Below are 20885 nucleotides of genomic sequence, written 5' to 3' on the forward strand. Positions count from 1 at the left end.
TCCCTCCCGGTTTTCGCGGGAGGCTCCCGATTTTTCGGGTAACCCCCCACACCCCCGGGAGGGTAAGCATTTCTCCCGCATTCTGCCCACTTCCTATTGAAGTGGGCAGAATGGGGAGAATATCTGCGGCAATCGCGGGTCCCCAAGTACGGGGCAGGGCTTAATGACGCGATTCTGAATGAATCGTGTCATTTAGCCCCGCCCCCTATTTAAATTTAGGCCAATTGTGGCAATTTGCCGTGAAGGGGGTGGGGCTTAATGACATGACCCATCAGGCCCCGCCCCCATCACAGCCCATCTGCTTGTCCTCCCCAAGCTTCTGCCAGGGAGGACAATGAAAAGGTAGGCAACTATGATTTAATATGTGATAATATTATATTTTGATGTATTTCTTTATAGCACTGGCAAAAAGTAAATAGTTTTTAGGGAACACTTACATATGAAGTTTTGCTGAATTTTATTTTTTCTGACCTGCTTCCATACAGTACCTGTGTATTATTCATATTGCTTTCAGGACAGGGAACCCGTCACAGTCAGTCCTGGAATGCAGGAGCTCAAACATATTGTAGAAAGTTAACTTTAGCTCATGCCATTGTGCCTCCTGGCTAGGGACCAGATATATGTATGCAACAGCCTTTTTAATGCACTTAACACTTGAGGAAAGTGCTATGGAAATTTCACCACAGATTGTAGTGATTCTGTGGCTATGAGGCACATAATTTCTGCTGTGTAGAAATTGCATTGAAGTGTGCCGTTACATGCTCTAAATCAGTGATTCCCAACTTCAGTCCTCAGGCACACTAACAGTCCTGGTTTTAGTAATATCCATGCTTAAGCACAATTGGTTAAATCAAGATAACTGAGGTACTAATTAAGTCACCTGTGCTCAACTATGGCTATCCTTAAAACCTGGACTGTTAGTGTGCCTTGAGGACCGTGGTTGGGAACCCCTGCTCTAAATCATACCTCACCTGCTCATAAAGAGCCAGGAGCTTCCTGCAGTTCAGGTGAGATATTTGTATGCTCTGGCATGAGAGGGATTCGAAGTGCCAAGTTCAATGGCATGTGACTTGAGCAATCTCACATATCAAAATTACCTCTAAAAAATCTGCCTTTTTTCTGGCGGTTTGACATGCGGCTTTGTAAACTGCAGCTTGATACATAGCATGATTTGTATTCTTTTTATGCTTATAATTGGAATAGATATTTCATATCCGGTGGTTTAAAATATTGTGACTGATGTGCAGTCTGGCCTTTACTAAAAATCACTGCTTACAAGACACACCTAAAAACAGTAAAAAAAACATGCACTTCGGTATAACCGCACTTTAGTAAAGTGTTTGAGTGTTAGAAATATTGCGAAAAGCACAGGGGAACCTTTGAAGTCATATGTAATGTCCACCTGATACAGATGTGTCCTTCTACATCTTTGCTACATACATAGCAAATCGCGCCACGCGTGGCAGGAGGCATGCGTACGCGAGCGGATACGCGTACTGCTCTTGCACCCGTGCCTCCATAGGAATGCATGGTGCGATTGGAGTGAGTGCATGTTTGAATTGTTCTACTGTATTAGCCTCTACCACCTCTGTTGGGAGGCTATTCCACTTATCTACTACCCTTTCCGTGAAGTAATTTTTCCTCAGATTTCCTCAGAACCTCGCTCCCTCCCTCCAGGCTCAGTGCATGTCCTGGTGTTTTAATACTTCTCTTATTTTGAAAAATGTCTCCCTCCTGCACCTTGTTAAAACTCATGATATATTTGAAAGTTTCTATCATGTCCCCCCTTTCCCTTCTCTGTTGCAGACTATACATATTGAGATCTCTTAAAGTGCCCATACATGGTGCAATAGGCACCATGCGCTGCGACTTGCGATCCGACGGCTGACATATTGGGTGCTCCCCACATATGGAGCGATCCGCTGCCCGACCACCCAATATGCCGCCCCCTCTCCTCCCACCCCAATAGCGCTGCATGGGATCGTACATCGCATCCCCAGATCAAGTGAACATGCAGTAAGATCTGGAGGTGCGATGTATGACCCCACAGGAGCGTGCACTGGGCCTGATTCAGACCCGCTCGCAAGTGCTATGCGCTCGCAAGTGGGTCGATTGCTAGGCAGTGTGCACGTGCGGTAGCCCCGGAGCGAGCACAAAAAGCACTCGCTCCGGTGCTCACATCCAAAAGGAGCGTATGTCGATGTTGAAGGCAGGGCGGGGGGGTGGCTGGGCAAATGGAGGCGTTCCTGCAGGAACGCCTGCCGTTTGTGGGCGGCCCTATTGACATCTCTCGTGATGTCAGTAGGTGGACTTCCTGTTCTATTAGAGCAGGAAGTCCACTGGGGTTTGCGGAAACAAGACCCTACCGCAAGGGTCTCGTCGCAAGCCCAATGGTCGATATAGCAGCGATATCGTACCAATCCATTGGATCGGCTGCTATATCGCACCGTCTATGGGCACCTTAAGTCTTTCCTGGTAAGTTTTGTGATGTAGGCCATGCACCATTTTAGTTGCCCTTCTTTGTACAGTCTCTAATGTATTTATATCCTTCTGGAAATGTGGCCTTCAGAACTGAACACAATATTCTAGATGAGGCCGTACCAATTACCTATTCAGTCAGGGGTGTAGCGAGGGTGGTTCCAGTGGAGCATGAGCTCTGTGCGCCAAAATGGACAGAGGGCACCATCCAGGGTTCCGGAATTCATGGGGTGCTGCACAGTATGACGACCACCTGTTAGTTTTATCTCAGTTTGTTTGCTCTATATACTAAATAAGTTATGGATCTGAGATCCATTTCTACATTTAATGCTCACTCTAGCTGCCCAGATTGCCTCCCCTCCGGCCCTCCCTCCTCTGTGATCATCTTCTGTCACCTCCCCTTTCCTGTCAGATTGATTACATTCACTTCTCACCTCTTTAATTCCCTCCCCTCTCTACCCTGTGATCGGCTCTTTGCCCCTGTCCACTCCTTTCTTATTGGCTTCTGTCACCACCCCTCTCTGATCAACTCTTTGCCCCTCTCCTTTTCTTACTGGCTTCTGTCACTGGCCCTCTCTGCTTGGCTTTGCTCTTCCCCTCTCCTTTCTTACTGGCCTCTGTCACCTCCCCTATCAGATCAGCACTTTCCTCTCCCCTCTCCTTTTTGATCGCCTCCCTCCTTCTCTCCTCATTCATTCATTCATTCATTCATTCAATCATTCATTCATTGTGCTTCAATTGACTTAATAGTTACACATTTTAGGTAAAATCCTAAACTTCAATTATAAAGTATGAGTTTAAAAAGAGTCACTGCTTTGCTATTTAAAGTAATGGAGGTGTTCCCAGGCATGACCACACAGTGTTATTTGAAGGTCTATTTGAAAGAAAAATATTAGGAGGCCTGAAATAATAATAATGGTGTTAGGCAGAGCATGATTAGTACTGTAGTACTTACATTAATATAGGTGCAATGTAAATTTTCAAAGTAGGAGCATAGCTGAGAATGGAGCTTCCTATAGGTGTTCCCACTCCAGTGAAAGCTGCTTGGGGCAGTAATTGCAGTAATAAGCTGTGCACCCTGTGGAATCTCACTCTAGCACATGTATTCTGTCAATATAAGTTAAATGATCAGAATATATAATACAATCTCCTCTATTGACTAATAATGATTCAAAGGAGCAAAAGTCTGATCCTAGGTGATATACATACATAAAGCAGTGCCAAAGGAGCTACTCACCGAAGCATTCTTTTCCCCCAATGGGACCTCAATGCCCAGCGCGACACTGTCACTGTTTACTGTTTTTCTCTTCACTTCAGTATACCCCCACAGGCTGGCCATACCCCACTGGCACAGTTCAGTACAGGGGGGGCGTGCTACGACATGCACACTTTTCCACATTACTCCTCTGTATTCCTCTCCCTATGCAACCAAGCATCTGACTTGCCTTTCTCATTGCTTTGTTACAATGCTTACCTGTCTTTAAGTCACCCGAAATAGTGACTCGTAGATCCCTTTCTTCCTCTGTAGTTTCCATTCGAGCACCCTCAATACTATATTTAGCTTTTGCATTTTTTAGCATTAAACTGTAGTTGCCATGTTATTGACCATTCCTCTAGTCTACCTAGATCCTTCTTCATTTCTCTTACCCCTCCTGGTGTGTCTACCTTGTTGCATATTTTTGTGTAATCTGCAAAAAGGCATACTTTCCCTTTAATACCATTTGCAATGTCACCAACAAAGATATTAAAAAGCACTGGTCCAAGTACAGAACCTTGGGGTTACACCACCTATGTAGATGTAGCAGGACACATCTGTTATTTGTTCTTACTTTAAACAATTGAACTCTACCAAGTGTAAAAGTTTTGGTGGAATTTTTCTAAAGCCAGTCAATAGGGCCTGCTCATCAGGTAAGTGTTTTTTGGGGAAAGAACCTGCGTTACACAGTCTTACAGTATTTGCTGCACTCTTGTTTTAAAGCAGCCTAAAAAATTAGTATCTTTAATACAGCAAACATCCAGGTTTCCACGAGTTTGAAAAACAATTCTTCAGAGGATGCAATCAGAAAATTCTGTAAGTTGAGAAGATCTTAGATCGGATCATCAAATGCAACTTGGCTGCAATTTATTGCTTTTCAATTGACACTCTGAACATAAGTCAGTGCAATTGGCCCACATCAATATACACTTAAATAGAAAGGTTTGTAGACCTCTGTAAAGGCTTTGAATAGGTCTGCATATTGGATCGAAAGGAGCAGATGTTGTGAACAAGTGAAACAAAATTATATTGGCATCACATCCAAAGGTCATTCAAAAGGAAAAATGTTATACTTCCTTTCCTTGACCAGTACTGTCTCACATCACACATCTCCTGTTTAATCCTTTACCCAGGATTTGACAAAATCCAGTCTGCAGATCACCATGGTGATTAGAAAATATACCCAATTTAGAGGGCATGCCCAGTAGTCTGAGGCCCCCAGATATCTCTGTTGTCCTTTCACAGGAGTTGATACTGGTGAACCACAGTAAGCCTGCAAAACTTGGCACTCGAGATGTAGTCTGGAAGCCGACGGTCTAAATGCCGACCGCCGGCTTCCAGACTTTCTAATTCCGGCGTGGTACTAATGACGCCTGTCATTAACCATATGCCGGAAGACCGACACCTGGCATACCGAACGAAGGTAAGCTGGGCGCCGGGTGCGGACAGCCGCGGGGGGGGGGGAGGGTTAGGTTTAGGGCTCCCCAGGGGACTTAGGGTTAGGCACCCCCCCGGGAGGGTTAGGTTTAGGCTAGGGGAAGGGGGGATTAGGTTTAGGCACCCCCGGGGAGAGGTTATGGTTAGGCACCCCACCGGGGGACTTAGGGTTAGGCTTCGGGGAAGGTGGGGTTAGGTTTAGGCACTTAGAGGGTGCCTAGGCACTTGGGGGGAGGTTAGGGTTAGGCAGGGCCGGATTAACAATGGGGCGGATGGAGCTTCAGCTCCTGGCCCCTCATTAAAATGGGCCTACAGCATCTTCCGTTCTGCTGTAGACAGGAATTTTTTTTCCTCCTCCCCCCCAACCGCAAGCCGCCATTCCCCTTCCCGCCCCGGGATCAAATACTGAAAATAATTGAATACATTGCGGCGCAGAGAAAGGCTTCACTAGCCTTCCCTGCACATAATACAGAGTCCCGCGCCTTGTGACGTCACGACGTGTGACATCACTTAGGTTCCACCCTGTGTACAGTCCGCGGCGGTGCCCAGAAAGAAGAAGTCGGCCACGTACTATCGGTGATCTGTGAGGGCTGCTCGACGGCCAGGGACTGTCCCTCTGAAGTGTTATGTCAGACTTGGTTAGTCGGTCCTGCTGGCTGCTGGTGATCGGGTACACAGAACAGAAGCCTCATAAGTCTTGCTGGCTGCTGCAGTACTGCTGATAATCAGCTTGCAGGTACTGACAAGATGTATGTGTGTATATATATATATATATATTAGGGGTGAGCGGGTTCGGATTTCTGAAATCCGAACCCCCCCGATCCGAGGCCGTTCCGAGTCAGGCTCGACTTTTCCCGCCTGACTCGGATCTGAAATCGAGGCAAAACGTCATCATCCCGCCTTCCGGGTCTCGCAGGTTTTGGATCCTATATAAGGTACCCGCGTCGGCGCCATTTTCTCATTCGGCTGTGGACAGTGAAGAGGGAGGGTGGGAGTTAGGGCTGGCTGGGCTGTGTAGTGTAGTGCAGTGCAGTGTAGTGTTGTGCTGTGCTGCGCTGTGCTGCTGTTGTCCATAGGGGCTGTGTCCACTCCTCCAAAGTCCATAGGGGCTGGCTGGACTGTGTTGTGAAGTCAGTTGTCCATAGGTGTCCACTCCAAAGTCCTGTGCAGAGTCCCAGTCCTAAAGGGGAGCTGTAGTGTTGTTCAGGGGGTTCTCTGTCCATCAGGGGTGCTCCCCCCAAGTGCAAAAAAAAAAATATTTTCTGTGTTTGTGAATTGTGTGCGCAGTAGCCGCACGTGCTTCAACAAAGTAGTGCCAAGCGTGCGCCTGTGTCATAAGTAAAGGGCCGGCTAGCTTGACCGTTAAAGGCTGCTGTAACCCCCAAAGTACACTCCAAACAAAATAAAAAAATATTTTCTGTGTTTGTGAATTGTGTGCGCAGTAGCCGCACGTGCATCAACAACGTAGTGCCAAGCGTGCGCCTGTGTCATAAGTAAAGGGCCGGCTAGCTTGACCGTTAAAGGGTGCTGTAACCCCCAAAGTACACTCCAGTCCAAACCAAAAAAAAAATTATTTTCTGTGTTTGTGAATTGTGTGCTCTGTGGCTGCACGTGCATCAACAAAGGAGCAGCGCCAAGCGTGCGCCTGTGTCCCTTAAGTAAAGAGCCGGCTGGCTCATTTCTTAAAGGGTGGTGTAACCCTTAAAGTGCACTACTCTCCAGCAAAAATAAAAAAATATTTTCTGTGTTTGTGTGCGCCTTAGCCGCACGTATATATATATATATAACATAAATGGAGGACCAAACTTTCTCCGATAAAAATAAAATAGGGAAAGATCAAGAACCACTTCCTCCTAGTGCTGTTGCTGCTGCTGGGAGTCGTTCATCATGCCAGAGAGGAAGTAGGAACACCACTACTTTTACTAAACAATTGACCCTCCAACAGTCCCTAGCGATGAGGATGAGGTACGACAGCAGTCATTCTGAAGCAAAACATATAACTGAGGCCTTGACTGCTATGTTGGTGTTAGACGTGCGTCCGGTATCCGCCATTAGTGCAGTGGGATTTAGACAATTGATGGAGGTAGTTTGTCCCCGGTTCCAAATCCCGTCTAGATTCCACCTGCATCCTCAAAGCAGCAGCGACAAGCGTGCGTCTGTCTGTTAAAGGATTACATCGGTGACAGCATCCAAGTAGGCATGTCAGACAGTCCGTACCTGTACTGGCAGGAAAAAGAAGCAATTTGGAGGTCCCTGTACAAACTGGCTCTATTTTACCTGAGTTGCCCCCCCTCCAGTGTGTACTCCGAAAGAGTGTTTAGTGCAGCCTGGAACCTTGTCAGCGAAAGGCGTAGGAGGTTGCTTCCACACAGTGTGGAGAAGATGATGTTCATAAAATGAATTATCAACTCTTCCAGGGAGACCAGCCTCCAGAACGTACAGAGGGACCTGTGGTTGTGGATTCCAGCGGGGACGAATTAATACTCTGTGAGGATGAGGATGTACACAACACTGAAGAGGGTGAGGAATCGGTGGATGAGGAGGATGAAGACGACATCTTGCCTCCGTAGAGCCAGTTTGTGCAGGGACAGATTAATTGCCAGCTTGTTTTGTGGGGGCCCAAACGAACCAATCATTTCAGCCACAGTCGTGTGGCAGACCCTGGCGCTGAAATGTTTGGTTTGTTAAAGTGTGCATGTCCTGTTTATACAACATAAGGGTGGGTGGGAGGGCCCAAGGACAATTCCATCTTGCACCTCTTTTTTATTCTTTCAATTATGTACTGTTTGGGGCCTAGTTTTTCAAACTGCCATCCTGTCTGCCATTGCAGTGTCACTCCTAGATGGACCACGTGTTTGTGCCGCCCACTCGTATCTCTTAGCATAGTCATCCAGCTACCTCGGTGCAACCTTTTTGATATAAAAACACTATTGTGAGGTGTTCAGAATAGACTGGAAATGAGTGGAAATTAAGGTTATTGAGGTTAATAATAGCATAGGAGCAGAAAAACCTACAAATTCTGTGATTTTAGCTGTTTTTATTCTTTTTTTCAAAAAAATACAGATCCAACACACAAAACCCAGAACCCAAAACACGGAAGGGTGGTTTTGGCAAAACCAATCCAGATCCAAAACACGAAGAAAGATCCAGATCCAAAACCAAAACACGAAAAGTGGCCGGTGCACACCCCTAATATATATTCGGGAATGCCTCCGTTTGTCCAGCCACCCCCGCTACCCGCCTACAAAATGAGGCGAGCTGTCGATCACCATGGACAGCCGCCCCGTCTTGTAGCGAGCCCCCGGAGCGAGTGAAATCCAACTAGTTGATTGTTTGTAATGAAAATCTGTTAAGGTATGAAAGCAATTTGCTCCCAAACGCCGGAAAATGGACAAAAACTGTTGTTTGAACAAATTGTTTAGATCAAACATTTAACAAACTTGTCTGACCGACCATTTTCATCTGTTTTCTGGCATTGAGAAGCAAATTGCTGATCATCAGTTACTCCCATACGTTACCAGATTTTCATTCCAACCAATCAACTAGTTGGATGGTTGGACAGAAAATCTTTACGTGTGTACCCAGCTTTAATTTTCAGGGGTAGACCACATAATTGAATAGATATATTCCTATAGCTATTAGTAAGGTAAGGTCTCTCTTTTTGCATATACAGGGATTTCCCATTCATGACATCACTAGGTGACCCACATAATAGAGGGGTTTTATATTTACATCATCATTAAGTGCCATTTTTCTTTTTTGTCATATTACAGTCACATTAACACACATTAATTTGTAGACTATCACATTAAGTGAAGAGCGGAGGGAGATTGAGGGTTTTTGAAGGTAGGCGCTAGTCACCCCCTCTCCAAATATCACACCCTCTGTGAAGACCACACCCCCACATCATTTGTCACACTCCCGCAGCACTAGTCACACACCCCTACAGCCGCACACAATAGGCCCTTCATAAATTTCAACTCCAGGCCCATGTAGACCTTAATCTGGCATTGGGGTTAGGCACCCCTAAGGGGGGGTTAGGGGGGAAATTAGGTTACCTTAGGGACGATCGAGAGCTTCACCCTTGTCGGGCTGCCACTGTCGGGCATTAGTACCTAATACACCAAGATTCACTACTAGACCGTCACTGGCATATAGTACTGTAGAGCTGGTGATCTCGCAAGAGAGAAATGACACACAAACAGACTAAAGCCAGCTAGATGGTTCTCTTCACTGTGAGGATCTATAGCAGGGGTGGGCAATAAGCGCCCTCCTAGCTGTTGTAGAACTACACATCCCAGCATACCCTGCCATAGTTTTGCTATTTGGCCATGCTATAACTGTGGCAGGGCGTGCTGGGAAGGGTCATTTATTGCCCACCCCTGATCTACAGCAATACCAGCTGCAGATGACATGTGTCAGTGCACAGTCAACACAACAACTGTAATGTGAGCATCCGCTCCAATATGAGTTACAGACAATAGTGGCAGTGCACCATTAATACTGGCAACAGCACATTCATTTTTGCTTCCTGCAATTAGCACCTTAGAAAAAGTCAAGTCAATTAGGCCTAAGGAAACCAGTCCCGCCTCATTTTTTCTCAATCCCGCGATTTTCCATCGTATTGCCGCTGTTAGCTACCTCAGCCAAGTGTTTCTCTTGTTAGAGCAACCAGAGTAGAGACATTTTTGCTTTTGCCTCAACATGGATAAAGCTGTGTGTGATGCTTTATAGCTCTGTTCAGAGATACACACAGTAGATATTGGCATGCTGAAGCAAGCTGTTATTGTGGCTGATAGTTAGTGGTCAGTCAACTCACTCTCTTTTGTCTGAGAGCAACAATTGGCTGCACTCATTTTTGTCTGGGATCCTAACTGTTTTGACGACAACCACGGAGGGTGCAGGGAATTCCTGATCCATAGTCACCTGCAGTTTGAATCTCAAGCAGTATCTCTCCCCACATAGTAGATCAAACTTAGACATGGAATCTCCCTGCTGACTGACAAGATTTTGGCCTGGGCCACAACATGAAATCAAAAATTGTGGTGCCTAGTGCAAATAAAACAGGTATGACCCCCCAAATCTTCACAACCTGCCTTTTCTCACCACCATCCAGGTCAACATCAGCATGTCACCCAGGTGCCCAGAGCAAGTGTAAGTTATGCCCTCCACACAGAACTGACATGTGCCACATGCCCCCTGATCTCCCCACGTGTAACATTTAAAAAAAAAAGATTTTGAGGTATTGCAGCTATTTAATTTCTGCCATGATTATTGTTAGATAGTCTTCCATAAACCAAGGCAGTTTTGTAAAAGGCAGTGTTTACCACTTAGGATAGCGCTGATATCACCAGAAGTAATTATTGAAGTGAGAAAAATCACTAATGCTTTATAATAAGGAAATTCTGCTTACTTGCCATCTTTAGGATCGATTATGTGGCATTGAAAATGGATTTGCCTACATTCATTTACATCACTTCTGATTGTGGAAGGGGTCAGAGACACACATACAGATATGGCCAAGTCACAGATGGGTAAGGAAGCAGAAGCAAAGCTGGTAAATGGGGCAGAACTGGTAGGGGGCAGAGCTAAATATGGGGGAGCAAAGTGCAGATGGGGAAGGGGGCAGAGTAACAGATGGAGAAGAGGCCACAATAACCTGCAGTAAATTCATAGGGTGAAGAGGTTGAACTTTTGGCAGGCAGGGTTGACTTCATCATATCATACAAGCTAGGATTCAGCAACTTCAAGGCTGACACACTCTACTGGTAGGTCTCTCATAAATTATCTGTCAAATGGGGAGAAGCCATTATACATCCAGAAAATAATTGATTAGGTCCCCCATCAATTTATTTGGCCAACTAAGTGCAATGTTGTCTCCATCTTCCAGTTCTTCACTACTATGTACATACAAAGGTGCCAGAAACCCTGTCATTCAGACCGTTCTATGACTGGTTTGTCCAGTTGGTAGCTGTTTTGAAAGGCCTTCTGCAAGGGGCTGGGAATGCTACTCCACATCTTTTCCAAGTGTCACTCCCAGTCAAATGGACAGACATAACATTATGACCAATACCTCTAGAAATTTCTATGGTGCTTTGCCACAAATGCCCAGGATGGCTGGGCCCAACTGGTTGGTTGAACAGGACTCCACAGGTGTATCCCATTCTAATTTATCCCCACTTTCCACGGGGGTGGTATATTTGGTCAACGGTCACAATGTTGACATTCATCATGTCAACATGAGAATGTCAACAGGGTTGTAATATTGCCATTCTGACCGCTGACATCATCACTGCATACTATTTCCACTAGGTGGTCATCCCTTCTTCCCCTTCTGATTTCCTTCTGTAGAGAAGCATGTACTGTACAGTATATCCTGAGACTATGGAAGAGGCTACAGGAGTGGCTTTAGTGGGGGGGTAGCCTACCAAAAATTGTTTAGAAATCAGATGAGACAGAATGGACCAGTATTATCAGTGGTCAATAAAGTGTTGCCATTCACATTCAAATTGGGGACTAAATAAATTTTTTCATACCCAATCAGGAAAAAGATAAATACAGTAACGGCTACAGCTACTCCCTTTCTTTATGTCTTTTTTAAAAACCCATGGTGATAAACCTAGTTTCCAAGACAAAAGTTCCTCTTCCAGGAATATGGGCACAGAGCCACCAAGATTGCAGCATCCAGTTGATAGTTGACTCCCAAACATCTAGCAGAGGCACAAAGTACCTGGTCATTGGAAGGACTGGTTCTTAGGACCACTCTTGGATTAACTCAGCTGATGTTCTCAAACCTGCTCTGGTTGACAAATTTAGAAGCCAAAAGAGGTGTGACTTATGGGAAAGTGGATGGAGCTTCATTGACTAAGAGTGTATTTGGATGGTATTTGCATTGATTGGAGGTGACATTTTGGTGGCTCAGAGACAGGCTTAGTCTTCATTTTTCAATGTTGGAAGATATGGCATATTGATGATGTAATACATCATGGAAATATCCATCTAAAGTACCTTTGACAATTCCACTTAATCAGTAGGTAAAAGTGAATTTTATCTGGGTAATCTTCATCTTCCAGGTACATAACTGCTAATTTGGAATGTATAATTCACAAATGCCTAAAGCAACAGATAATGTGCCCCAAAGAATCTCAATGAAAACATACAATACTTATATAAACTAAAAAAATGTATTATCTTCCTAATATAGCAGCAAAATTGCGCTGAACATCTTTTAGTGGCTGGCATGGGCAACGTTTTCCTAAATGCTATTTATATTTTAGGTAACAATGAATGCAGGAGCACACTCTAAGGGCTTGATTCAGCAAAGAACGCAGTTGCATATACGCACGCAAACATTCGATTAACTCGCACTGCGCATGCGTATGCATCGTAGTGCGCAAACTAGCGATGCATACTAGTAACCCACATGTGTCCTAGCTAATGAGTGGCCGCTACATGTAAAGCGGCCTCCGATTGGCTGGCGGCCCGTGTGAATTTCAGATGACTGCCGTCATCTGTCATTTTGCTTATTATAGGTATGTGCAGTAACACATACCTATACTTGTACAGCTTGGTACGAGTATTCATTTTTTTTGTTTTGCAAAGTACATTGGATGCAACGGAGAGCGGCACGAGGATAGAGGTGAGTATCGGATTTTCTTTCCAGGTACTTCCAGGCTGCAGGTAATATGTGTGAGTGGGGTAGGTAGTTATTTGTATTAAAGTTGTACTTTAGATGGTGTGAGAGTGCTGTGGCTTTTTAAACTATTCATTTTACAGTGGGGTATGGGTGCCGGCTGCCTGCTGGCAGTTGTAGTTCCATTGTAAAATACAATAGTTTCACTATTTTTACACCATTATTACCTCCGTACCCACAGCCCAGGGGTGCAGGGAAGAGCCTTGGGCTTCAGACTAAGCCTGGTGTGCTCGGGAGAGGGGGGACCCCTTTATTGGGGGGTCCCCACCTCCCTTGAGATCCCCAGCTTGGGGTGATAATGCTTTGGCCGGGGAGACGGGTCCCCTGGTAGTGGCATTACACACCGGTCGGTTTTGGTCTGGTGATGGTATTAAATATAGTCGTATCCCTACACAATTTTTCCCCACCTATTTTTAATACCAGGACTGGCCAGCGGCCAGGTGCTGGTTCCTAAAATACATGGGGACCGTACTAGTTTTTTCCCCCATATTTTTAGGAACCAGGACTGGCTGAGCAGCCTGGGGCTGGTTATGCCTTTTGGGGGGGACCCTATGTAATTTTTTTTTTTATTAACTATTTACACACTGTTTGTGTAACATACACAAATAACACTGATCTGTGTATGTTTCAGGGAAACTCGCAGCTCAGAAGGTGGTCTAATTAAAAGTGGGCAGAAAGTAGGAATTGGGCAGAAATGCGGGAGAAATGCCTACCCTTCCGGGGGTGTGAGGGGTTACCCAAAATTTTGTGGTCCTCCCACGAATTCCGGGAGGGTAGGCATGTATGCCCTAGACACAATGCTCAGCAACCCCTTAGCAAGAACTACACAGTGCACATTCTGCCAAATTACTCCCACTGGCTGATCATCTAGCTGTCTAATCCTATGCACTTTGGTGGAAATCTAGACACAGAACACCTACTGTACAAACAGGATGTGTGTATTGCTCCTATTTCTCATGGTAAAGAAGGCTCAAATGTATAAATTGTTTGCCTAAGAGTACCACAGACTCAGCTTATGATTTGCCCATGCGAGCTGTGTTAATAGTTGCCACAATTCTAAGAAACCTTTGTCTTTTTCAGAACCATTTTGCTTTTTACCGCTGATACAGATGGAGGCTGCGGGGTGAGGGGTGCGACACGTCCTCCGACCAGCGGGACCCGCAGCCAGATAACAGATATTGGTGTTCAGTGTGTATAAACAACCATAATCTGCAGATATATCTGCGGATCACTCAATTTGCAGATGCACTATATGGACAAAAGTATTTGGCCACACCTGTTAATTATTGAATTGAGGTGTTTCAATCAGACACGTTGCCACACCACACATGTGTAAAATCAAGCACCTAGCCATGCAGCCTCCATTTGAAAACATTTGTGATAAAAAATGGGTCAGTGACTGCAAGCGTGGTACTGTGATAGGATGCCACCTTTGCAATAAGTTCATGAAATGTCATCCCTGCTATATATTCCAAGGTCAACTATAAGTGATATTATTAGAAAGTGGAAGCATTTAGGAACAAAAACAACTCAGCCACGAAGTGGAAGACCATGTAAAAACACGGAGTGGAGTCAACGACTGCTAAGGCGCATGGTGCTAAAAAGTCGCCAACGCTCTGCTGATTCCATAGCTGAAGAGTGCCAAACTTCCACTAGCATTAATGTAAGCACAAAAACTGTGGAGCGGGAGCTTAATGGAAGGGGTTTCCATGGCCGAGCAGGTGCATGCAAGCCTCACATCATCAAGTCCAATGCCAAGCATCCAAACCTGTACTATGGAGCAGTTGAAACATGTTCTGTGGAGCGACAAAGCCTACTTCTGTGTTTGGCAGCCAGATGGGTGAGTCTGGGTTTGGCAGATGCCGGGAGAACGTGTGTCAGTATGTTTACCCTTTCAAGATATCGGCATCTGGATTCTAACAGCCGGGATCCTGAGCGCCGACATCTCATACCGATTCCCTATAAAGACATGGGGTCTCATTCAGACCCGCTCGCAAGCGCTGAGCGCTTGCAAGGGGGTCGATGTTGAGGCACTGCGCATGTGCAGCGGTCGCACTGCACGTGCGCAAACCCCGGAGTGAGAGAATTTCTCTCACTCCGGGGCTCACTACAAAAGGGGCGGCTGTCGAATGGTGATCGATAGCTCGCACCGTTTTGTAGGCGGGGCGGGGTGGTGGCTACACAAACGGAGGCATTCCCGAAGGAACGCCTGCTGTTTGTGGGTGGCCCCACTGACATCAGGAGTGATGTCAGTTGTGACCTTCCGGCTCTATTGGAGCCGAAAGCTCACTGGAGCTTGCGGCAGGCGAGACCCTACCACAAGGGTCTCGTCGCAAGCCCTGATGGTCGCGATGGTCTTGACCATCGCGACCATCAACCTGGCCGCTCGCTAAAGCTGTGGGTGGTCACCCACAGCTTAACGAGCAGCCAGGAGGCCGGCTCATTAAAGAGAAGCGGCCGCCCTCATTCCGAGCGAGCGCTCGCATTTTGCGAGCAGCTCTGAATGAGGTCCTTGGTTTGATGAGTTCGATGTGGAAGAACTTGACTGGTCCGCACAGAGCCCTGACCTCAACCCCATCAAGCACCTTTGGAATGAACTGGAACGCAAATTGTGAGCCAGGCCTTCTTGTCCAACATCAGTGCCTGACCTCATAAATGCTCTACAGAATGAATGGGCACAAATTCCCACAGAAACACTCCAAAATCTTGTGGAAAGCCTTCCAAGAAGAGAGGAAGCTGTTATAGCTGCCAAAGGGCGTCCAACTCCATATTAAAGTATATGTATTTGAATACAATGTCATTACAGTCCCTGTTGGTGTAATGGTCAGGCATCCAAATACTTTTGTCATATAGTGTATATCTGTCAAGTATGCACCCAGCATTAAAGGTATTCAGTGACACTCACACATTGGTGAGTATAGCATTCAGCCTGGCTGATTGTTGTGCATGCAATCATGATTGACCCTATTTATTTGACTATTCTGCATGCTGCTTGCTGACCTAGCATTGTTATGTGGGGAAGCAGTCGAGAAACCGACGGACGGAATCCCGACTGTCTAATCCCGGCAAGGGTTTAAATGACAGGCATTGAAATCCCGACGTCTGTCATTTTACCTACGCCGGGAGCCCGACACCTGGCTTGCCGACCAAAGGTAAGCCGGGCGCTGGGCGCGGACAGCCGCGGGGGGGGGGTTAGGTTTAGGGTTCCCAATGGGGGACTTAGGGTTAGGCACCCCCCCTCGGGAGTTTAGGGTTAGGCTGGGGGAAGGGAGGGTTAGGGTTAGGCATCCCCGGGGGGAGGTTAGGGTTAGGCACCTCCCCGGGGGACTTAGGTTTAGGTGGCGGGGAAAGGGGGTTAGGTTTTGGCACTTAGAGGGGGGATTAGGGTTAGGCACTTGGGGGGGAGGTTAGGGTTAGGCAGCCCTAAGGGAGGGTTAGGGTTAGGGGGTAGAATAGGTTAAGAAATACTTACCTGGGGACCATCGGGATTTTCATGGCAGTCAATCATACTGAATCCGTTATGTGACCACAATTGCCTGACAGCAGTCATGAACCTAGAATGTGTATGCTCCTAATCCACCTGCCCTGACCATAGTTTGTTCTTGTTGTTGTAGTAATATGTCTACCTCTAAGCTATCCATGAGGCTATATTACTATTTGTGTGTTTGTATGTGTGTGTGTGCATATATACACAGCGCATATATATATATATATATATATAATACATATATAAATTCCACAGTCAGCCGGCAGTCCAATATGAGAATAAATGGCTCCGGTGCCCATTAACAAAATAATATACAGTTCCAATAGAAAAACGGCACTCAGAGACTTTGACTGGACAAAATGCAGTGTATTCCATGTCTACGATCGTTTCGGGGTCACAACCCCTGCTGCATGTGGTCCTGAGGCAGGGGCTGTGACCCCGAAACGTTCATAGACGTGGAATACACTGCATTTCGTCCAGTCAAAGTCTCTGAGTGCCGTTTTTCTATTGGAGCTGTGTATATATATATATATATATATATATATATTTATATATATATTAGGGGTGAGCAGGTTCAGATTTCTGAAATCCGAACCCCCCCGATCCGAGTCAGGCTCGACTTTTCCCGCCTGACTCGGATCTGAAATCGAGGCAAAACGTCATCATCCCGCCTTCCGAGTCTCGCGGGTTTTGGATCCTATATAAGGTACCCGCGTCGGCGCCATTTTCTCACTCGGCTGTGGACAGTGAAGAGGGAGGGTGGGAGTTAGGGCTGTGTAGTGTAGTGTAGTGCTGCTGTTGTCCACTACTTCAAAGTCCATAGGGGCTGGCTGGACTGTGTTGTGCAGTCAGTTCTCCATAGGGGCTGTGTCCACTCCAAAGTCCTGTGCAGTGTCCCAGTCCTAAAGGGGTGCTGTAGTGTTGTCCAGGGGGTGCTCTGTCCATCAGGGGTGCTCCCCCCAAGTGCTAAAAAAATAATATATTTTCTGTGTTTGTGAATTGTGTGCGCAGTAGCCGCACGTGCATCAACAAAGTAGTGCCAAGCGTGCGCCTGTGTCATAAGTAAAGGGCCGGCTGGCTTTACCGTTAAAGGGTGCTGTAACCCCCAAAGTACACTCCAGTCCAAACTAAAAAAAAAATTATTTTCTGTGTTTGTGAATTGTGTGCGCAGTAGCCGCACGTGCATCAACAAAGTAGTGCCAAGCGTGCGCCTGTGTCATAAGTAAAGGGCCGGCTGGCTTGACCATTAAGGGTGCTGTAACCCCCGAAAGTACACTCCAGTCCAAACCAAAAAAAAAATTATTTTCTGTGTTTGTGAATTGTGTGCGCAGTAGCCGCACGTGCATCAACAAAGTAGTGCCAAGCGTGCACCTGTGTCATAAGTAAAGGGCCGGCTGGCTTGACCGTTAAAGGGTGCTGTAACCCCCAAAGTACACTCCAGTCCAAACCAAAAAAATATATATTTTCTGTGTTTGTGAACTGTGTGCGCAGAAGCCGCACGTGCATCAACAAAGTAGTGCCAAGCGTGCGCCTGTGTCATAATTAAAGGGCCGGCTGGCTTGACCGTTAAAGGGTGCTGTAACCCCCAAAGTACACTCCAGTCCAAACCAAAAAAAAAATTATTTTCTGTGTTTGTGAATTGTGTGCGCAGTAGCCGTACGTGCATCAACAAAGTAGTGCCAAGCGTGCGCCTGTGTCATAAGTAAAGGGCCGGCTGGCTTGACCATTAAAGGGTGCTGTAACCCCCAAAGTACACTCCAGTCCAAACCAAAGAAATATATATTTTCTGTGTTTGTGAATTGTGTGCGCAGTAGCCGCACGTGCATCAACAAAGTAGTGCCAAGCGTGCGCCTGTGTCATAAGTAAAGGGCCGGCTGGCTTGACCGTTAAAGGGTGCTGTAACCCCCAAAGTACACTCCAGTCCAAACCAAAAAAAAAAATTATTTTCTGTGTTTGTGAATTGTGTGCGCAGTAGCCGCACATGCATCAACAAAGGAGCAGCGCCAAGCGTGCGCCTGTGTCCCATAAGTAAAGAGCCGGCTGGCTCATTTCTTAAAGGCTGGTGTAACCCACAAAGTGCACTACTCTCCAGCAAAAATAAAGAAATATTTTCTGTGTTTAGCCGCACGTATATATCAAATCGATATAACATAAATGGAGGACCAAACTTTCTCCGATAAAAATAAAATAGAGAAAGATCAAGAACCACTTCCTCCTAGTGCTGAAGCTGCTGCCACTAGTCATGACATAGACGATAACATGCCATCAACGTCGTCTGCCAAGGCCGATGCCCAATGTCATAATAGAGGGCACATACAATCCCAAATGACAAAGTTCAGGAAAATGACCTTGAAAAAAACATTTGAATCAGCTGAAGATAAACGTAAACTTGCCAATATGCCATTTACGACACGGAGTGGCAAGGAACGGCTAAGGTCGATCCCTAGTATGTTCATGACTAGTGGTTCAGCTTCACATGACAATGGAAGCCCTCCTCCCACTAAAAAAATCAAAAGAGTTAAGCTGGCAAAAGCACAGCGAAGAACTGTGCTTTCTAAGAAGATATCACAAATCCCCAAGGAGAGTCCAAGTGTGGTGGTGGTTGCGATGCCTGACCTTCCCAGCACTGGACGGGAAGAGGTGGCTCTTTCCACCATTTGCACGCCCCCTGCAAGTGCTGAAAGGAGCACCCACAGTCCACTTGCTGATATGCAAATTGAAGATGTCACTGTTGAAGTACAACAGGATGAGGATACTGGTGTAGCTGGCGCTGAGGAGGAAGTTGGCGAGGAGGATTCTGATGGTGATGTGGTTTGTTTAAATCAGGCTCCGGGGGAGACAGTTGTTGTCCGTGGGATGAAAAAGCCCATCACGGTCATGCCTGGGCAGAAGACCAAACATTCCACCTCTTTGGTCTGGCAATATTTCTATCCAAATCCGGACAACAACTGTCTTGCCATATGTACCTTATGTAAAGGTGGAATAAGTAGGGGTAGGGACGTTAGCCACCTAGGAACATCCTCCCTTATACGGCACCTGCAGCGCGTTCATAATAAGTTACTGTCAAGTTCAGAAACTTTGGCTAAGACCGTAAGCAGTCCAGGGACACCTAAATCCCGTTGTCCTGTTGTATCCAAGCGCCTGCAAACCACACCGTCAACTCCCTCCTCGTCAATTTCCTCCTTAGTCAGGATCGGAAGTAGTCCTGCAGGCCATGTCACTGGCATGACTGACTCTCCTATCCGGGATTCTTCCGGAGGATCCTGCATTGCTACGCCTCCTGCTGCCGCTGCTGCTGTTGCTGCTGCTGGGAGTCGTTCATCATCCCAGAGAGGAAGTAGGAACACCACTACTTTTACTAAACAATTGACCCTCCAACAGTCCTTAGCGAGGAGGATGAAGTACGACAGCAGTCATCCTGAAGTAAAACGTATAACTGAGGCCTTGACTGCTATGTTGGTGTTAGACATGCGTCCGGTATCCGCCATTAGTGCAGTGGGATTTAGACAATTGCTGGAGGTAGTGTGTCCCCGATTCCAAATCCCGTCTAGATTCCACTTCACTAGGCAGGCGATACCGAGACTGTACAGAAACGTCAGAAAAAGTGTCCTCAGTGTCCTGAAAAATACTGTTGTACCCAATGTCCACTTAACCACGGACATGTGGACAAGTGGAACAGGGCAGACTAAGGACTATATGACTGTGACAGCCCACTGGGTAGATGTATCACCTTACGCAGCAACAGCAGCAGCATCACCAGTCGCAGCATCTCAGAAACGCCAGCTCGTTCCAAGGCAGGCTACGCTGTGTATCACCGGTTTCAGTAAGAGGCACACTGCCGACAACCTCTTAGAGAAACTGAGGGAAATCATCGCCCAGTGGCTTACCCCACTTAGACTCTCCTGGGGATTTGTGATATTTGACAACGCCACCAATATTGTGCGGGCATTACATCTGGGCAAATTCCAGCACGTCCCATGTTTTGCTCACACAATAAACTTGGTGGTGCAGAATTTTCTGAAAAGCGACAGGGGCGTGCAGGAGACGCTTTGGGTGGCCCGAAAAATTTCAGGCCACTTTCGCCATTCAGCGACTGCGTGCCGAAGACTGGAGCACCAGCAAACACTCTTGAACCTGCCCCGCCATCACCTGAAACAAGAGGTTGTGACGCGTTGGAACTCAACCCTCTATATGCTTCAGAGGATGGAGGAGCAGCAAAAGGCCATTCAAGCCTATACATCCACCTATGACATAGGCAAAGGAGGGGGTATGCACCTGACTCAAGCGCAGTGGAGAATGATTTCCGTGTTGTACAAGGTTCTCCAGCCCTTCGAACTTGCCACACGTGAAGTCAGTTCAGACACTGCCAGCTTGAGTCAGGTCATTCCCCTCATCAGGCTTTTGCAGAAGCAGCTGGAGAAAGTGAAGGAGGAGCTAAGACGGAGCGATTCCGCTCGGCATGTGGGACTTGTGGATGAAGCCCTTCATTCACTTTGCCAGGATTCCAGGGTGGTCAATCTGTTGAAATCAGACCA

General features: G+C 46.6%; 1 long non-coding RNA gene across 2 annotated transcripts in view; it reads left to right on the forward strand.

The window, feature by feature from the left end:
• The first annotated feature begins 310 nt into the window (after nt 1-310).
• LOC148509169 (uncharacterized) overlaps nt 311-20885 on the forward strand; it is a 33630-nt gene continuing 13055 nt past the window's right edge. The window contains exon 1 of one of the 2 annotated variants that reach the window (XR_015869484.1): nt 311-342. This is a non-coding gene — a long non-coding RNA (uncharacterized LOC148509169). Of the gene's footprint in view, nt 343-943; nt 1008-20885 lie in introns of those variants that run through there. The other variant, XR_015869483.1, reaches the window with a different exon arrangement.

The sequence above is a fragment of the Taudactylus pleione genome, unplaced genomic scaffold, assembly GCF_031769625.1.
Source record: "Taudactylus pleione unplaced genomic scaffold, aTauple2 ptg000330l, whole genome shotgun sequence".
Taxonomy (NCBI): Eukaryota; Metazoa; Chordata; class Amphibia; order Anura; family Myobatrachidae; genus Taudactylus; species Taudactylus pleione.